Source organism: Rattus rattus, chromosome 17 (genome assembly GCF_011064425.1).
Source record: "Rattus rattus isolate New Zealand chromosome 17, Rrattus_CSIRO_v1, whole genome shotgun sequence".
Classification (NCBI taxonomy): Eukaryota; Metazoa; Chordata; class Mammalia; order Rodentia; family Muridae; genus Rattus; species Rattus rattus.
The window spans coordinates 5,471,825-5,489,078 of record NC_046170.1 but is presented as its reverse complement, the minus strand read 5'-3'; positions in this window follow the sequence as shown (position 1 = coordinate 5,489,078).

Genomic DNA, 17,254 nt, shown 5'->3' with positions numbered 1-17,254 from the left:
CCCCAAGAAATGTATAACTGCCATCCCTTGTGGATTGGCTGATTGTCATCTAATAAACTCCCAATTTCTGGAATATCAAGAAGAGGAGAGGTGGGCTTGCTCCCGCTTAGTAAAATCCAAGGTAAGGAATGGCTCTTGAACATTTACTACGATGTTGACCAGTAACTCAACCCAAGAAGAACTAAACCTAGGAAACTCAGAAACCGTTCCTAAGTCATGCGTTATAGGTTATATATTATTTCATTAAAGTTTAAAAATTAAATTTTAGTAAAGTGTTATGTATGCTACTCCACCTAATATTCGTGCTAATGTTTACGAATACCATCTTGATTCTTTACCATGAAATTAATGATTCAATTTTATTCAACAGAGGAGGCCACTGGGAATTAGAGACATCAACTTCCTTCAAGGTAGTAGTGTATTCAGAAATGATAGCATTGCCACTGTACCCACCTCACCACAATAGCTCCGATTTTTCAGTAGTAAGCAGATGTTAGAACATGGCATTAGCTCAAAGAACAAAATCTGTGTTTTATTAGATTAACCAAGTACTAAATAACTCATGCCTAGATTATCCATAGATGAGGTGATATTTAACTGAGCCCTCTAAGGAAGGCAAAAAATTAAGAGGAAATTATTCCTAGGTGGTACAGAGACAAAGAACAATCATAATTTTTTCACAATGAAAGTATGGCTTTCCTCTTGGTCCTGTGAAGGCTCCTTTCCCCAGAGTGTTGAGGTAGGAGTGGGTGGGTGAGTGGGTGGATGGGTGAGTGGGAGTGGGAAAATCTTCATAGAAGCAAGGAGAGGGTGGGAGGGTGGGAGAGGGGGTAAAACGGATAACATTTGAAATGTAAATACATAAGTTATCCAATCTTTTTTTTTTAAGTTCTGTCATTATCCCCCTCCCGGTCTGCCCTCTGACTGTTCCTCATCCCACACCTCCTCCCCCATCATCAACAGGATGTCCCCAACCTCCAGCCCCCACCCCACCAGATCTCCCCACTCCCGAGGTCCTCAAGTCTCTTGAGGGTTAGGTGCATCTTCTCTCACTGAAGCCAGAAAAGGCAGTCCTCTGCTGGATTTTCTTTTTCATTTAATATGTGGGTTATCTGACGGTAAGCTTCTAAAAGTAATAAGTAATAAGTAATCAATGTATATTTTTCATCTGGTGCTCATAATTGGAATAAGGGCATCCCCTAGGAAAAAATCTACCTCATCTGGGAAGAAAACCACCCAAGCCATCCCATGGTTGGGCAAGAGAAGGAGCAATAAGAGATCAGGATGTGTAAGTCCAGAAAGTAGATAGAGCCCCCTTGCTCCTGCTGCTGCTGCTGCTGCTGCTGCTGCTGCTGCTGATGATGATGATGATGATGATGATGATGATGACGATGACAATGACGACAATGATGATGATGATGATCTTCTCAGTCCACTCTCCACTCTAGAACATGTATTTATTTATTTATTTATTTTGTTCTAGCTGAAAATAAAGCATGGTGACTGACAGTTGTAGCTGTGACCTCATGTGAACTCCCCCTGCAAAATCGCAGAGACCCAAACAGCTGTGGTTAGGAGCAGAGATAATTCAGAAGGCATTTCTCCTCATCAACAGTAATTATCACTATAAAACATTCACAGCATTAGAAATCACAACACGTATTAATAACTCGTCATCTCTAAATTTAAATTGAACTTAAATAAAAATGCAATTTTTCTCCTTCTGGACTCCTTGTTCTGTTGTTCAGACAAGGCAATCAGTGTCCTGACCTTCCTCTTGCCTTAGTAGAGCTGGTTAGAACCTTGCCGTCTTTGTAGCTAAGAACAGGATAAGATTTTGACTTAACTTCCAATCCTCCTGTGTTTACCACCAGGGTAATGGAATTCTACAGGCGTGTGCCATTATACATGGTTACATACAATGTTAGAGTCCAATTTGTCAACCCATGGATGCATGGTAGCATCCTATCAAGTAAACTATATCCTCCTGTTGTTGGTCACAGTCTGTATGATCAGAGTCCAAGCATGCCTGGAACACTAGACCTTGCCCCAGTCACCCACATGCTAGGATTTCAGGTGTGAACCACCAGGCACAACTGTTTATTACTCCGTGACGTTGACACTTGATTCACTAGTTTTAAGACTATGTCAAATAGATTGGTGGGTAAGTGGGTAAGTAGATATGAGACAAAATGAATTGTGGGAACAACCTTTAAGCATATGTCAAATAGATAGATAGTCAAACCGGTAAGTAGAAGAAAATATGGATTATGAGGATAGAAATTCTCAAATAACATCCCCTTGAGAATAAAATGAAAGAATAGCCTATATATTTTATGTTTATGTATTGAATATTCATATGTTTCATTATGACATATCTATCACAGGGCAATCTAACTATAATGAAGATTCCTGTCCTAAAACCTCTCATTCTTAAATGTGATATAATCTTAAGATAATGAAAGAATGAGGACATCCATTAGTATGCTTTTTTTTCTCACAGTAAACTTAGGTCAAAATCATTGACATATACAGCATTGGTTAATTTGTCTTTGAATCCAATTAGCATTTAATGTGCAATAACAAAAATTTCTGATTTCTTCCTAATAAATAAAAAAATGTTTCTAATTTACATATACATACCAATGAAGTCAGTAGTTCCAATGAAATAGTTCCAATGACTCAAAAGGATGCTCTCTGCATTTACAGACTGAAATCTTCTACATGCTGTGTGTACCTGTGTGCAGGCCATGTTCTCTCCTCCCTTGCAGTCTCCCTCTCCAGCCACCACCATGCTGAGCTGAACTAAGTTGTCTTATCGTGATGGTGTAAATTGAGGACTTTGCTCAGGATATGTCTTCTGTGATGTCAAATGGTGAGCCGAATGACGCTAAACATCTTCTATTTGCTCCATGTCGTATATTATGAACTTCTAATATGTCCTGTTGTTCAATTCATATGTATATGCCCTCACTTTGTTCCAAAATAAGAGATCTGGAGAAAATATGTGTTCTGCAAGCTCATGCAATATCTTGTAAGCTCCTTTCAAAACTTATTTTACTTTTATTTATTTTGTGTGTACCTGTGTGCAGGCATGGTCTTATGTATATAGAGAGGTCAGAGTACAGTTTGCCAGCCTACATTCTCTCCTTCAACTACGTAGGTCCTGGGTATCAAATGCAAGCTGTCAGCACTCAGAGGAGTCATCACAACCCACTGAGCCATCGCCCTACCCTATGTAATTTTCTTATACATGTGTGACCTTTGATAGTTTTATAAGTCTATGAATGCTGTCATAATGATTAGAACTTTCCAAACATTTTGTGGATTTTTAGTTTTTTAAATGAAAAACTGTGGTGAGCTCTTAATCTTTGGTGTTTGCACCTTCAAACTCCCGGTTCAAGGTTGAGGACCTGAGAAAATAATACATTCCTTCATCAGAAAGATAGGGCCAAAACTATGGAACAAGACACAAAATATATTCAATTCTATCAGCAGGCAGATGTGTAACTTTAATTTTTTCAAACACATACTTTTAGTGATGGTTTTTTAAACACTTTAACCTCTCTTGTAGCCTGCCACCCACCAGAGGAAGTGGAAAATAAAGGATAGGGTGGAAGTAGTCCTCCTAAGAAAGGTTCTTTGTCTTGTCTGGAAATCAGCAGTTCAGTTCACAGGTTAGCAGCGGCAGCTGGATCCACTCACAAACAATTTATGGCTATACCAGCAGTTCAGTTCAGTTCAGTAGAGTTGGGTTAACAAACAGGATTCGGGAGTGGTGGCAGGACCTAGCAGAGGTAGCAAGGCCTCAGCCTCAGCTCAAGTCAACAGGAGAGACCAGTAGGAACAACAGAAGTTCTTGCCTGTGCCTTTCTCAGCAAAAAAAAGATCAGCGAAGATGCAAGACCAACAAGAGTTTCACAGCTAACTCTATAAGCAAGCCTGGCTCAGCTTACATCACTGTCCATCATTTTATACACCTGCCAAACATCACGTGTTCTCCGCAAGTCTTGTCTTGCTCGGGACATGCATTGCCTCAACACGTGCATCTGTCTAAGCTGACATTACTTGGCCAATCAGCCCATGTCTGCAGAAACACCAAAAACTTCACAGCATACCACACCAGAAGATTTTTTTTTGGTGTGTTTCTCTCTATTGAGTCCTGACAAATGCAGCTCAGTGACGTAATGTAAGGTGGACCAATGCATGCGTGTTGTTAGCAAAGAATCCTTCACCACGTCCTTCCACGTGCTTGCTTTAGCAGGACATCCTTTCTCTTGTGTCTACTTCAGCTAAACGTTCCTTCACGAGTCTGTGTAGCCTTCCACTGTGTCTACCTCAGCTAAATGTTCCTTCATGTGTTTTCCCATCCAAATCACCTTCCAAAGAACCCTTGTTTCCACTGCTTTCTTTCTTTAATTGGGATGATTTCACTATCCTACACAATTTTTTTTGCATCTTTGAAAGAGTTGCTTTAAAGACACATCTCCATAAACAGATTGCAAAATAAAACACAGGAGAAAACGTCTGGATAGAAAGAGACAGTTCTCAACCTGTGGGTTGTGACCCCTTTGGAGTTTCATGGGGGTTACCTAAGACCATCAGAAAACAGATATTTATTAAAATTCATAACTTTAGAAAAATTATAGTTATGAAGCAGCAAAAACATAATTTTACAATTGGGGGTCACCATAAGAAAAAGAACTATATGAAAGAGTTGTACCATTAGGAAGGTTGAGAACCACTAAAAGAAGTTCTGTATTTATTCTAAATATTTCGAATATTTTACTTTTATTACATTTTAAGAAAGTATGCCTATTCATTAATTTATTTATCCTCTACAACTGGTAATATATGGGGGGGAATCAAAATTTGTTCTCTTGGTAATATGATATTTTTCTTCTATTGGCAGAGGTTCCCAAACTTAACTAATGGTAAAGAAGAGAAGGTGACTGACATGGCCCAGTCTAGAAGGAACACAAATTCTTAAACAAATAGAATACATCAAGGCTAGATGTTGAGCTGGTGTCACTAGGATCCAGTTGTCTCTGTTTCTCCCACCACATCTGTATCCCTTTTAATTTTTCCCACTCACCTCCTGCTTCGGATAGACTACGGCTTGTCCCCATCTACAGTCAAATTGAAATTTAGTTGTCACTGTGGCAGGGTTAGGAGGTGGAACCTTTAACGACTGACTTACAAGGACTCAGTCCTCATGAATGAGTTGGGCCACCCATGAATTAGTGCACCACCCCAGGGATTCCTTAGGCGTACAAATGAGCTCTTCCTAGTCTGTTCACTCTGGGCACTCTGTGATCTTCACTACCATGTGGTAATGTGAGAACAAGACTTGTACTTTAAATCAGGGCCATACTATTGACATTCCCAGCCTCTAGAACTATAAAATAATGGGGTCTCTACTCTTCTTTTTAATTTTAAAAGTATTCATTTATTTACTTATCTATCTGAAGAAGAGGTATACATACTATAACATGCTTGTCCATGTGAAAGGAAATTTTGGGGTATTTTGTTATCTCCTTTTACTCTGTGAGCTCTGGGGATCAAACCCATATTGGCTGAGTGGAAGTTACCTATTAAGCTATCTCATCACCCCACAGCCTCTACCGTTTATAATTTTTCCTGATGCAAGAGTTTTTAAATAGTAATAGGACAGAAGGAGACCCCTACTTGCTACTCGGGTTGCACTCAGACCTTCACAATAATGAAGCTCATAGCCCAGCTACTGTTAGCACCTCCATGACCCACTGCTAGCTCACTCAGTCAGTACCTTCTCCTGGCCCTCTTGCCTTTTTCTAGCAAAAGTTAAAGAGAGCGTACAATACGTTATACAGAAATTCTAAGCCCAGGAATTTGGATTGGCCCAACCTTGTCGTTAGCTTGGAAATACAACTTCTTTGTTGAGGACGATACAAGAAGAAAGCTTCAGGTGTAAATTGCTTTGTGTGTGTGTGTGTGTGTCAAGTCATCAGTGTGGATTATGTTTTATTGTCTGTATAATGCATCCTGTTGCCCGATGGCGGTATGTTTTATTTATTTATTTTTTTAGCATGCGGAGCTCATGAAGTTGGGGCGGTAACCGTTGGCCCCAATTGAAAAGTGGATTTGTAATAACGAAGTGTAATTTTTCTTGTTTCCGTTATCAGTGCTGCTCAGACTACTGGTCCTACACGGGAAGGAGGGCACAGGCACAAGTAGTTTTGAATTCAATCTGCATCATTTATGAACGGTTGACCTTATGCAAATTATAAAGCTTCTCAGAGCCTCATATTCCTCACCAGTTACATGTGCTCAGCAACACCTTTATCGCGAGGTGTTTTCAAAGGCTTCGTTGTGTCATGTAGATTTACCACAGTGTGGTCCCTGAAAGAAACGCTTTGCAACATTGTCTTTTCATTACTTCCTAATCTTTTTATTTCCTTTGTTTCTGCTATGTTGCCCTGGGTTACATGGCACTGTAAGTAATATGGTAGGCTCATAGAGTCAAAGTCTCTCAGTTTTAAATAGCAATGATGTTTCCTAGAAGATGGTAACTTGGTATATGTTCATATACTCTGTGCTGAAAGTATATGCCAGCAATGGGAAAGTTAACAAATACACCGCCATCCTTGCCTACTTCAAGTTTGAACCTGGTTAAAAAGTAGGTAAAATAATACACATGAGAAGACACTGCAGCCAAAAGTAAATTCATGGTAAGGAAACTGGCAGTGTCGATGACAGTATTAGCACAAGTCATGGAGGCTTCACTAGGAAGACGTCCAGACAGAGATGGCGATGCAGGAAAATGTTAGCATGTACAGAAGTAGCAGGAAGTCTGGCGTTGAATAATAAAGGTGGTGACTTGGAAAACACGAAGCTGGAAAGGTGAACACGTTACACCTTGACAGGGACCCAAATTTCACCCTCTTGTTTGAGAATTCTTTATATGATGTATTTTATTTTCCTGTTATTGATGAAAAACTTGAGACAAAAACCCATTAGTTTAAGAAAAAAAAACTTCGCCAATGACTTCACATTTCCGTTTGTCTCTGTGCCTTACTATACATCTTAAGCTCTTACAGACAGACATACGGTGTGGGTCTCTCCTAGAGAACTGGCTGCACATTTTATCCATGGGCAGATGGAGATGAGGACGTCAGATACAGTTTGAGCCTGTGCTTTGCCTGCTTGTTGAAAGCGATCTTCTTCTTAGTTTTTCCTTGTTTTCATTGCTGAGGATCAGGCAGGGTCTCATGAATGCTGGACGTAGACTCTACCTCAGAACTCCACTAGCCTCAAATAAAAAATCTCCTCCAATCATGTCATCATGTCACATTCATGAGTTACACGGTCAGAGGCTCGGGTGAAGATCAAACACCTGATCTACGGCTGCACTAAGCTTGTCTTCACAGTTTCACTGCTGGCCATGATTTTTGTTTGTTTGTTATTTTTTGTTTGTTTGTTCATTTTTTTTGTATCTAACAGATGTCACCATGTAGACTTCTGTCCTGCTAAAATTTTGTTTATGTATAGCCATAGACTGCCGTTAGGACATTTAGCATTCTGCTCTCCCACCCTTACAGAAAAGTGGTCGATTTTCAAGGTGGTAGAGTTGGTATTTGTGTCCTCTGAGAAAGTGAAAAAAATGTCTGCAAAATGCCTTTGGTTTTAATCTCCTTTGGAGAATTTCCTTATGCCCCTCATCCCAATCAGACCCTCAGCCCTGTAACATAAAAGGGTTATAACGCATCTCTGTCTTACAGGTTTCCATAGTCTATTTAATTCCAACTAATGCTTTACGAGCAGGTAGCTATCTAGGCATTATGCAAAAATAATTTGCATTGTGCAAACCTGTAGTGACATTTAACATCTTAGCCTCCCTTCTCTAGGCAGTGACATCTATAAAGAAAAACGACACCTCTGGAAAGCAGTTGAAACGAAAGAGAATTCATCAACCTTCCTATTAACAGCAAATTTACAGAATGTTTGAAAGTTGCAAGTGAGCTCTTAGGGCCATGTTCACGGGTGGCCTTTAACATGAAATAGATCTGCAGCTGAGCTGAGTCTTTGAGACCAGATGTTTTAATGAGGTTTTATCCCTTTTGAACAGAGACAAGGAAGGTTAGCCACGTATGCTAGTCACTTGATAGCTTTTGTCCTGGGAGAAAGTGTTGGGCTGTTAGAACCCACATACTTTTACTCACTCTTCTTCCCTTTGCAAATCCCAAAGAATCCCCTGCATAGGTCACTTGCTGTGACTCCCGACTCTTACCTAGTCCTACAGATAAGGGGCTATGAACATATCCAAATGTACAGTACCACATTACCAATTCACTTATGTCCCTGACATTTCCGAGGGATCCTCTACTTCTTTGACCTTTTGAACAATAGATTATTTATGTAGGTATTTCAGGAGATGTACGGAACATTAAAATTACTGAAGCGTTTTGTGGGCTGCTTGGGACATGGGGAGACTCAAGTGTAAGGGAAATACTGTTCTCTTTGGGTTCCTTTTGAAATGGTTTAAATCATCTCCAGAATAAAGGTTACACTAATAAATGTCTCGTTCGTTGTAAACGCTCTAAAATGTGAGTACTTCCAAGGAAAATATAAAGCCATACCCAGGAAATGGGCTATGGTGAGATGCAGTGAGTTGCAATAATTCCTCTCTGGGTTTGTGTTTTCATTCTCCTTCCCTTCACCAAGTTCTAAGTGAGAGTAGGGTTTGGCTGAGGAGCCTAGAGTGCTGTTGGTACTGGTGCGTTGGACTTTGACAATCACGTGAGCAGGCAATGACTCAGAGTGTAGAGTTCATTGTTAAGTGCGGCTTAAAAAGGATGCTGTGAAGGGACCAGAGGTTCCTTCCATCCCATCCTTCCATCCTCTCTTCCTCACCCATTACAAGTAAGAAATGGTAAACCAGTGAAATGACCCAAATATGCCAAGCCTTCGTATGAGCAGTGCCTGAAATACATGTTGCCTTATATAATTACCTCATCATCTTATCTTTTGCCTTGGACAACAGTAATCTAATGAAAGGGTTCGTGGTTTTCTTTTTTTTTTTTTTTTTCCTACACAAGAATGTGCTCTCCCACGGTGTTTCACTGCTTGTGTGCTTTCATTCTGCCTGCCAGAGGACACCAACTTTAGATAGATTTTGTGGTTGCTGTGAAATCCTGGGTACCATCCTTTGCCTGACAGTCCCTTTATCCAAGATCATCCAAAATGAGGAAATAGGGCTTTTTGTAAAGATTATTAAGGCATAATTACAAAAAAAAAAGTAAAAAAGAAAATCTAACACGAGTTCTTGGCACGGTGCTCAATGGCAGTTTGCTCCCTGGCCCCTCCCAATTATGTCTCTAGCTTTATATGGATCACGTGGTATTAGATGCTTTCTATCGCCATGACAGAATCCCTGAAAATAAACAATTCTAGCCGAAAGGTTTGTTTTGGTTCCGTTTTAGACAAAACAGTTCGCTGTGGCAGGGAAGGTACGGAGGCAAGAGTACGAAGCAGCTGTTCATATTTCATGCACCATCAGAAACAAGGCGTAGTCATAGGAAGAATGGTCAGGGCTTACATCATCAAAGACGCCGCCAGTGGCGCGTTTCCTCCAGGGAGGCTTCATTTCCCCCTGGTCTCATAGCCTTACAAACCAGTGTTGCCAACTGAGAAGCAGATGTTCATGCCAGGAATATTTCCCATTCAAACCACTCCCATATATATATATGAAAAGTGTAGGTTGGTGTCAGGATGATAAGAGATTGGACAGTAGAGAGTGGGGGTGGGGACAGAGTTTATGTAAGGCGGGAGAGAGGAGGAGGAAGACGCGATCAAGACAGAGTCTGCGGAGGAGGATGGTTCAGATGTGGGTGGGCTAGATTTATTTTATCTTTATCAATTGGCAGTGAATTTATTGTGTGGACGGATTGCAGACTGAGAATTTAACTGTAAATCTAATTGCTAAGTTACAAGTTTCTGGAACTTTGATTTCACTGGGTTAGAGGGGACAGTGTGTGAAGAAAAATGGATGATAGTAACGGATAGCAGTTGGAGCATGCAGATCTGATTCTATTGCCCTTGCGGGGTGAGAATGGGCAGGGCCCGGGCGAGATGAGATGAGAGAGAGAGAACATGGTAACTAGGGAGCCTTGTGAGAGGGCAGCTAAAGCGGAGACAGCTGGGAGTGGGTGACTTGCGGACCGCGTGGCAGATTCGGCTCGCAGGAACTGATAGGAAGCGATCCCTTTTAATTTTTACTGCAACCGAAAACTATGTGAAACCTACTACATCAAGAATACTACATTTACTTGGGACTTATCTAGAATAATATTAACGTCCTGAATACCGTAGTTAAAAGCCACATTGTACAAGAGCTTCCGTCCCAGCCTTGAGCGATCTCTCCTCTCGTTTTCCCTTTCTCTTTTTACAAGGTCGATGTGTTAAACTAGAGTCTCTCAAATTGTGTGAGCGCTGTGCCACACTGAGCAATGCTCTTGCCCTCAGCCATTTCTCAAGCGGCACTGAGAATCGTTTCTTGCTTTGGTTTTCCCTGCAACGTAGGATTCAAGAACAACCCTGTCCTTTGTATTTTTTTTTTCACTAAACATCACAAAATTGGATTTTGAATCTTTGGAACATTATTTTCTTTACTTTTTAAAAATTGTTTACTGTATTTACATTCCAAATGTTGTCCCCTTTCCCTGACCCTCCTCCAAGAGTTCTTCACCCTCCCTCCCTCTCCCTGGAAGCGAGCTCCACACCCTACCCACCACCACATAGCTCAGATTGACCCAACCATGTTCTGAGGCATCAGGTATCTGCATTATTTGGTGCATCTTCTCCCACTGAGGTCAGACAAGGCAGTCCTCTGTTATATGTGCTGGAGGCAACGGACCAGCCCATGTGTGCTCTTTAGTTGGTGGCTTAGTGTCTTGAAGCTCTTAGGGGTCTGTGTTAGTTGTTGCTATTGGCCTTCCTATGACATTACCATCCCCTTCAGCTACTTCATTTGTTCCCCTAACTCTCACATGGGGGTCCCAGACACTCACAGTCTAATGGTTGGCTGTGAGTAACTGCATCTGTCTCAGTCAGCTGCTGGTAGAGCCTCTCAGAGGACAGCCATGCTAGGCTCCTGTCTGCAAGCACAACATGGCATCAGTAATAATGTTAGGGTTTGGTGCCTGCCCATGGGATAAATCCTAAGTTGGGCCAGTTACTAGATGGCCTTTCCTTCAATCTCTGCTCCATTTTTCTCCCTGTATTTCTTTCAGTCAGGTACAATTCTGGGTCAGAAAATTTGAAGGTAGGCTGGGGATGCCATTTCTACACTGGAGGTCATATCTATCTACTGGAGATGGTCTCTGCAGGTTCCCCACTGTTGGGCATTTTGGTTAAGGTCACTAGCATTGATTCCTGGGAGTCTCTCACATTCCAGTTCTCTGGCACTTTCTAGAGGTTCCCTCAGGCCCCTACTCCACACAGCTGCATATTTCCATTCATTCTTCTGACACCTCTGGGCCTCTCACCTGTCTCCTCCTATGCCTGATCCGGTCCCCTTTTCCTCCCCTCCTCTTCTCCTTCCACCCACATCCCTCCCTCTGTCTGCCTCCCATGATTATTTTATTCTCCCATTTAAGGGGGATTGAAGCATCTTCATTTGGGCCTTACTCCTTTTTAAACTTCAGATGGTCTATAAGTCATACCATGGGTATTCTCTAATATCCACTTATCAGTGAATACATACCATGCGTGTCATTTTGGATCTGTATCATCTTATTCAACATGGTGTTTCCTACTTCCATCCACTTGCCTGCAAAACTCATGATGTCCACCTTTTTAATAGCAGAGTAGTATTCCATTGGTTGAACGGACCACATCCTCCATATAGTCTACAATTCTCCCAGATAATCTGCATGATCCATGAAATTTATCTCCTCTCTGGAATAGTTTTAAAAGTCAGTAGAATTTAGTAACATTCTGCATGGATGAACCTGTCCAGTAAACGATTTAAATCTCAGGATCTTTGCTATGATAGTGACTTGGTGTATGCATATCTAGTTCTCTTGGACATGTTTATGGCACCTAATAGTAATGTAGGAAAAGTATGGTGTCTTCTTGTTGCTGTTGTTTGCTTGTTTGTTTTGTTTTACTTTGCTTAAAGACAACAAGTCAACAGACAGGCGAGTTGATGTGTGTGATGAAGATAAAAAGAGAGCTCTGGCAGTGTTGTTTGTACATCCAGGCAGAGCTACGTTCCCACCTAAAGTACAACACAATAGTTTCATCACAAGGAGTCGTTTCCTCAAACTCACTGTGGATAGATTCTATCAATCTGCATTGTAAGAATACATATGCCCACATGCCATCCATCTTCATGTGTAGAAGAGGCTTTATATGCATTGCAGTGTGGACATGAAGATGGTAGGGGGTCCTTTTATTCTTTATGTATGCTTAAGAGCACACTGTGCTCCTCATGATGCGGGAACAATTGGGTAAGTGACTGAAGAGCACGAATGAGCCCTGAGTCCTCTTAGATTCCACATTCTGAACACATAGAATAATGCCATGTCTGCCACACAGTAGAAACAACTGTTGCAAAGGTTCTTTTTTTATTCTTTCAGTGCCATCTGGGAACTCAATGCATTCATTATGAGTCCAAAGAAAATGTAATCTGACATATAGTAAAATGAAGTGACTTAGTCAAGAAGGCGAGAGATATTACAGAACACAATAGCCACCTTCAGTCATTTGAGAAAATGCTACATTGTAAGAAATGATAGTGTCTTACAGGATTTAAATGGAAATAAGAAGTGCTACAGACATTCAGTATAGTTTAATGTTAGAAATTCTTTCTTGTGTTGGAGAATGTTTTCACAGGATCAGCAACTGTGCTTCTTACGTTTCTTAAACTGCTTAGAGCAGCAGGCACACAGGGTGAGTGTCAATTGATAATTATTGACCAACATAATGAAGAATTGAATGAGTGAATGAATGAGACAATAAGATAACCTGGAGATTAGAGGTGTGTCTTCCTATTCAGTTGAGCCACCTTCTCCTAAAAGTTCCAGGAGTCAAAAGACAGAATCTGATAAAAGCTAGATGACCTTTAGGGATATGTTTATCACTCAGATGCTTTTGGTATGATTTTGCATTTTGTCATGGGTTATTATGCTTTTCCTAATTTTCCATCATGAAGCTCCTCTCCATTTACATCAGCATTACTGTGTTCTGCTCTATTAGTCTCTTAATCTCTTTGCTAATCCCCATATGTTGCTGCATCATTTAATTAAGGGCTACAGTGTTGTGCGGCAGAGGCTCAGACAACATCCGTTCCCACTGTGAACACACCCAGGATGTGGGAGATGGAGAGCGGATTGCTTTGGAAGTATCTGAGAAAACATGGCCTAAATTACATACTTAGTAAACATTTTATGAAAGAGACACTAGTGGGCATCAAACAGCATTAAGTTCTTTGAACTGATGTCACTCTTTCAGAATGTGTTAATCACAAAAAAGTACAGATTAAAATTACTGTTTTAAAATCCTAGTATTTTGCTATGCCCACAGAGTGATAAGAATGTACTATAACTGATTACCTTGCTAAGTCTTTGAGTAATCATGTGACTCTGAGGCTGACAGTCCCTTTCACCATTCAAAATCCTTGTCAAAAAAAATGAAGACAAAACACGTCATAATTTAATTTTCTCTTGCCACTTACAAAGCACTGTTAAATATTGTGAAGAAGTAAATATAATGCTTCAACAACCTTCTATGGTAGTTTAAATAATTATGCATTTACATTATAAGCTATAGAAAACCTGTAGACCAAATGTTTGCATAATTTTAGAGATTGTAAAATGATCTGCAAATTTTTAACATAGAAAGACCTTAATTTTTTCGTAAGATCTCTAAGGGTAATTCAGTCCTCTTTAACACCAAATATGTGCTATGAAAACTGATGAACGACTCAGTACAATTTTACTGATGTAAGACATTTTTTAAAACAGGAGATATATATATATATATACATATATATGTATATATATATTACTGCATGTATTTTATATATGTATAAAATACATAGCATGTAATTGAGCAGAATACACAATGCTGTGCTACGACTAGACTCAACACTTAGAAAAATGGACAAACATAAAGCCACTGACAGACCTAATTCAAAGGACATGAAAACCATCCCATTAATAATAATAAATATCTAACATACTGACCTTCAATATGACAAAAGACAAAACAAATTATCAGAAGGGTTAGCATACTCCCACTTCAGCTCTAGCACTTGAAAGGTAGGGCATCATCACTTCCACAGCAAGTCAAGGCTGCAGCAGTAGGGAATAGCAACTTTAACAGGGATTCATTGTGGCTAGCGTTTGGAGGACACGTACTCTGAATTCTAGGCGGACGGGTGAATCTAGAGAATCAAGATCAAATGTGCATACCAAGAGCAGAGGTTGCTGGAAGGGCTGAATGGTAATTTTATGGAATATCTAGAAGCGGATGCTTGACTAGTCTTGATGAACCCTTTATGTTCATGTGCTTAAGAACACAAATATCACCAAGCCCCCATGGCAAGGCTATAAGATACATGGTTTTGGCAAAGAGAAAAGATGCAAAGCCACCATGGACATATACAGAGTCTTCTCTCTACTTCTACCCAGTGAGGGAAAAAAGTACAGCTTGTCTCAGAATCATGAAAAGAGTGACAGTCCTCTCCATCTGGCCACATACAGTCTTGTTCTGTCATCTAACTTGGCTTGAGAGAACTAAAAAGGAAAGCATATAATTAATGAATTAATGATTCTAACAAGGAAAAATGACACATTCACACATAAGAGTGAGTGAATAAACAAAAGTTATCAATATCATGATGACACATGTAAAGAATATACATGATGGCTATATCAATAATGCAACATAGCTCAAAGAAGAATTGCCATGAACACTGGTTAATGGGAATATTCTGTGAAGAAATATAAAGAGAATAATCAATGGCAAAAAGACAGCAGCAAAAAGCTGCAATTCTAAAAGGTGTCACGTGGGCATAATTAGAATATTTGTAAAGGAGAAGTGAGGTCAAAGAAATATTTGAAGTAATAATGAATAATGGCTAATAATTCTCCAAGACTAATGACATCTAAAAGACCAAGAAGAATGGAACCCTCCCTAACCTATATCCCACATGTTATGTTCAAACACACAAAATCAACCCCAAAAAGTTATTAAGAAAATTAACTGAGAGGAGGAAATCTGACCTACAGAGTGAAAAGAGTAAGACTCATTGACTCCTCATAAATCATGGAAGCAGCAGAGGACAGAGTTAAAATAATTGCTGTAAGAGAGAGAGACAGACAGAGACAGAGACAGAGAGAATAACCTACAGTTATAAAACAAGTCAAATGATGCTTCAAAAGCAAAAAAGGAAAGACCTTCTTAGATCCACAAAAGATTGAGGTTTGCAGCACTAGACTGGCCTTACAAGCAACATCAAGCAATTCTTCTCAGGCAGAAAGAAAATAGCATAGATTATGAGCTTCTTAAAATGTATACTCTTAACTTAGTGCAATCATTATTTTTAACATAAAGAAGAGTCAGCAAGAGAATGAGAAGAGGACACCTGTGTTCACAGAAAATGCTTACTTAAAACTAGAGAAGTCTGAAAAAAAGAAGTAAACTCGTCAAGGATGAAACAGAAAATGGTTACAAGAAAACAAGCTTTATATTGACCTGACAGTGAGTGTTAAAACCACCTTAGATGTAAATGCTATACCAATGTGAAGAGAAATTTTATTCCTTTTAAAAGCTATCTACCAGACATTCACAGTAAAAAAGAGTTTGATAAGTTCAAAAGAATAAAGTTGTACCACACTAGCACCCATCAAAAGAAAGCTGAGATGTTTATTTCTGACACACTTTAAAAACAAAAAAGCATCAGTCTAAGATAGAGCATAACAGGACTATTTATATCAATGCATCTCTAATACACCAAAACTGTAAATCGGGCTGCATTGACCAAAGAGCAGCAAACTGTGTGGGGCAAAGCAGGATACTTAGAGAAAAAAAGGAACAGCTCCAGCTACTAGCTATTACAGTTAGAGATTTCAACATCTCCCGTCAGCAACTGATAGGTAGACCAGTCAGAAAATCAATAAGGTCGCACTTGACCTGAACAGCACTATCCATCAACTTGATTTAATTGCTGCTTCTAGAATACTCCTTCTAAGGAAAGAAAACACAATCTTCTCAAAGCTCACATGGAATATTCAAGATGGAACACATTCCAGACCACAAACTCATCTTCAGAGATATAAAAGAAGGCTAGAGGGATGTTCAGAGTTTAAGTACGGACCAATCTTGAAGAAGACCAGCATTTGGTTCCCACCAACCATAGTAGGTGACTCATCTGACACTGTTTTCAAGCCTCTGGGGATGCCTATTCTCAGGTGCACAGATATATACTTAAATAGATATCTTAACGAAATATAAATGTACATAAAGTACAGGAAGAATGGGAGGAAGCATTTGCACACATAGATACATATATATCTATCAGTGTCTGTCTATGTCTATGCCTATGTCTATGTCTACGTCTACATTTACATCAATGTCAATGTTGTCTATGTCTGTCTATCTATCTATCTATCTATCTATCTATCTATCTATCATCTATCTACACACACACACACATGCTAGATGTGACAGTGTGCATTTCCAACCTCAGTTCAGTACTAGAGAGGGAAGTAGAGAAGTAGATGGATTTCTGGAGTTCACTGACCAGCCAGTTTGGCCATAGTTTCAAGTCATAGTTCAGAAATGTTTGTTTGTTTGTTTGTTTGTTTGTTTGTTTGTTTCAATCTAGGTTTTTCTTTTCTTTTATTTCTTTCATTCAGTCTGTCTCTTTTTCTTCCTTCCTTTCCTTTGTTATTCTTCTCTCATATAATACAGCCCTATCATATGTTCTCCTCTTTCCTCTCAATCCCTCCTCCAACCTCCTCTCCCCCCACCAATCCATTCATACTCTATTTTACTTTAGAAAAAGTAGACATCCTAGAGTTATCACCAAACATGGTATCTCAAATTACAATAAGGCCAGATACTTCCCTTTACATTGAGGTTGGACTAGGCAACACAGGAGGAAAAGGATCCTGAATGCAGACAGAGTTGGAGACAATCCCTGTTCAGACCATTAAGATTCCCATAAAAGGAACAAACTAGATAACTCTAAGATACATGTAGAGGG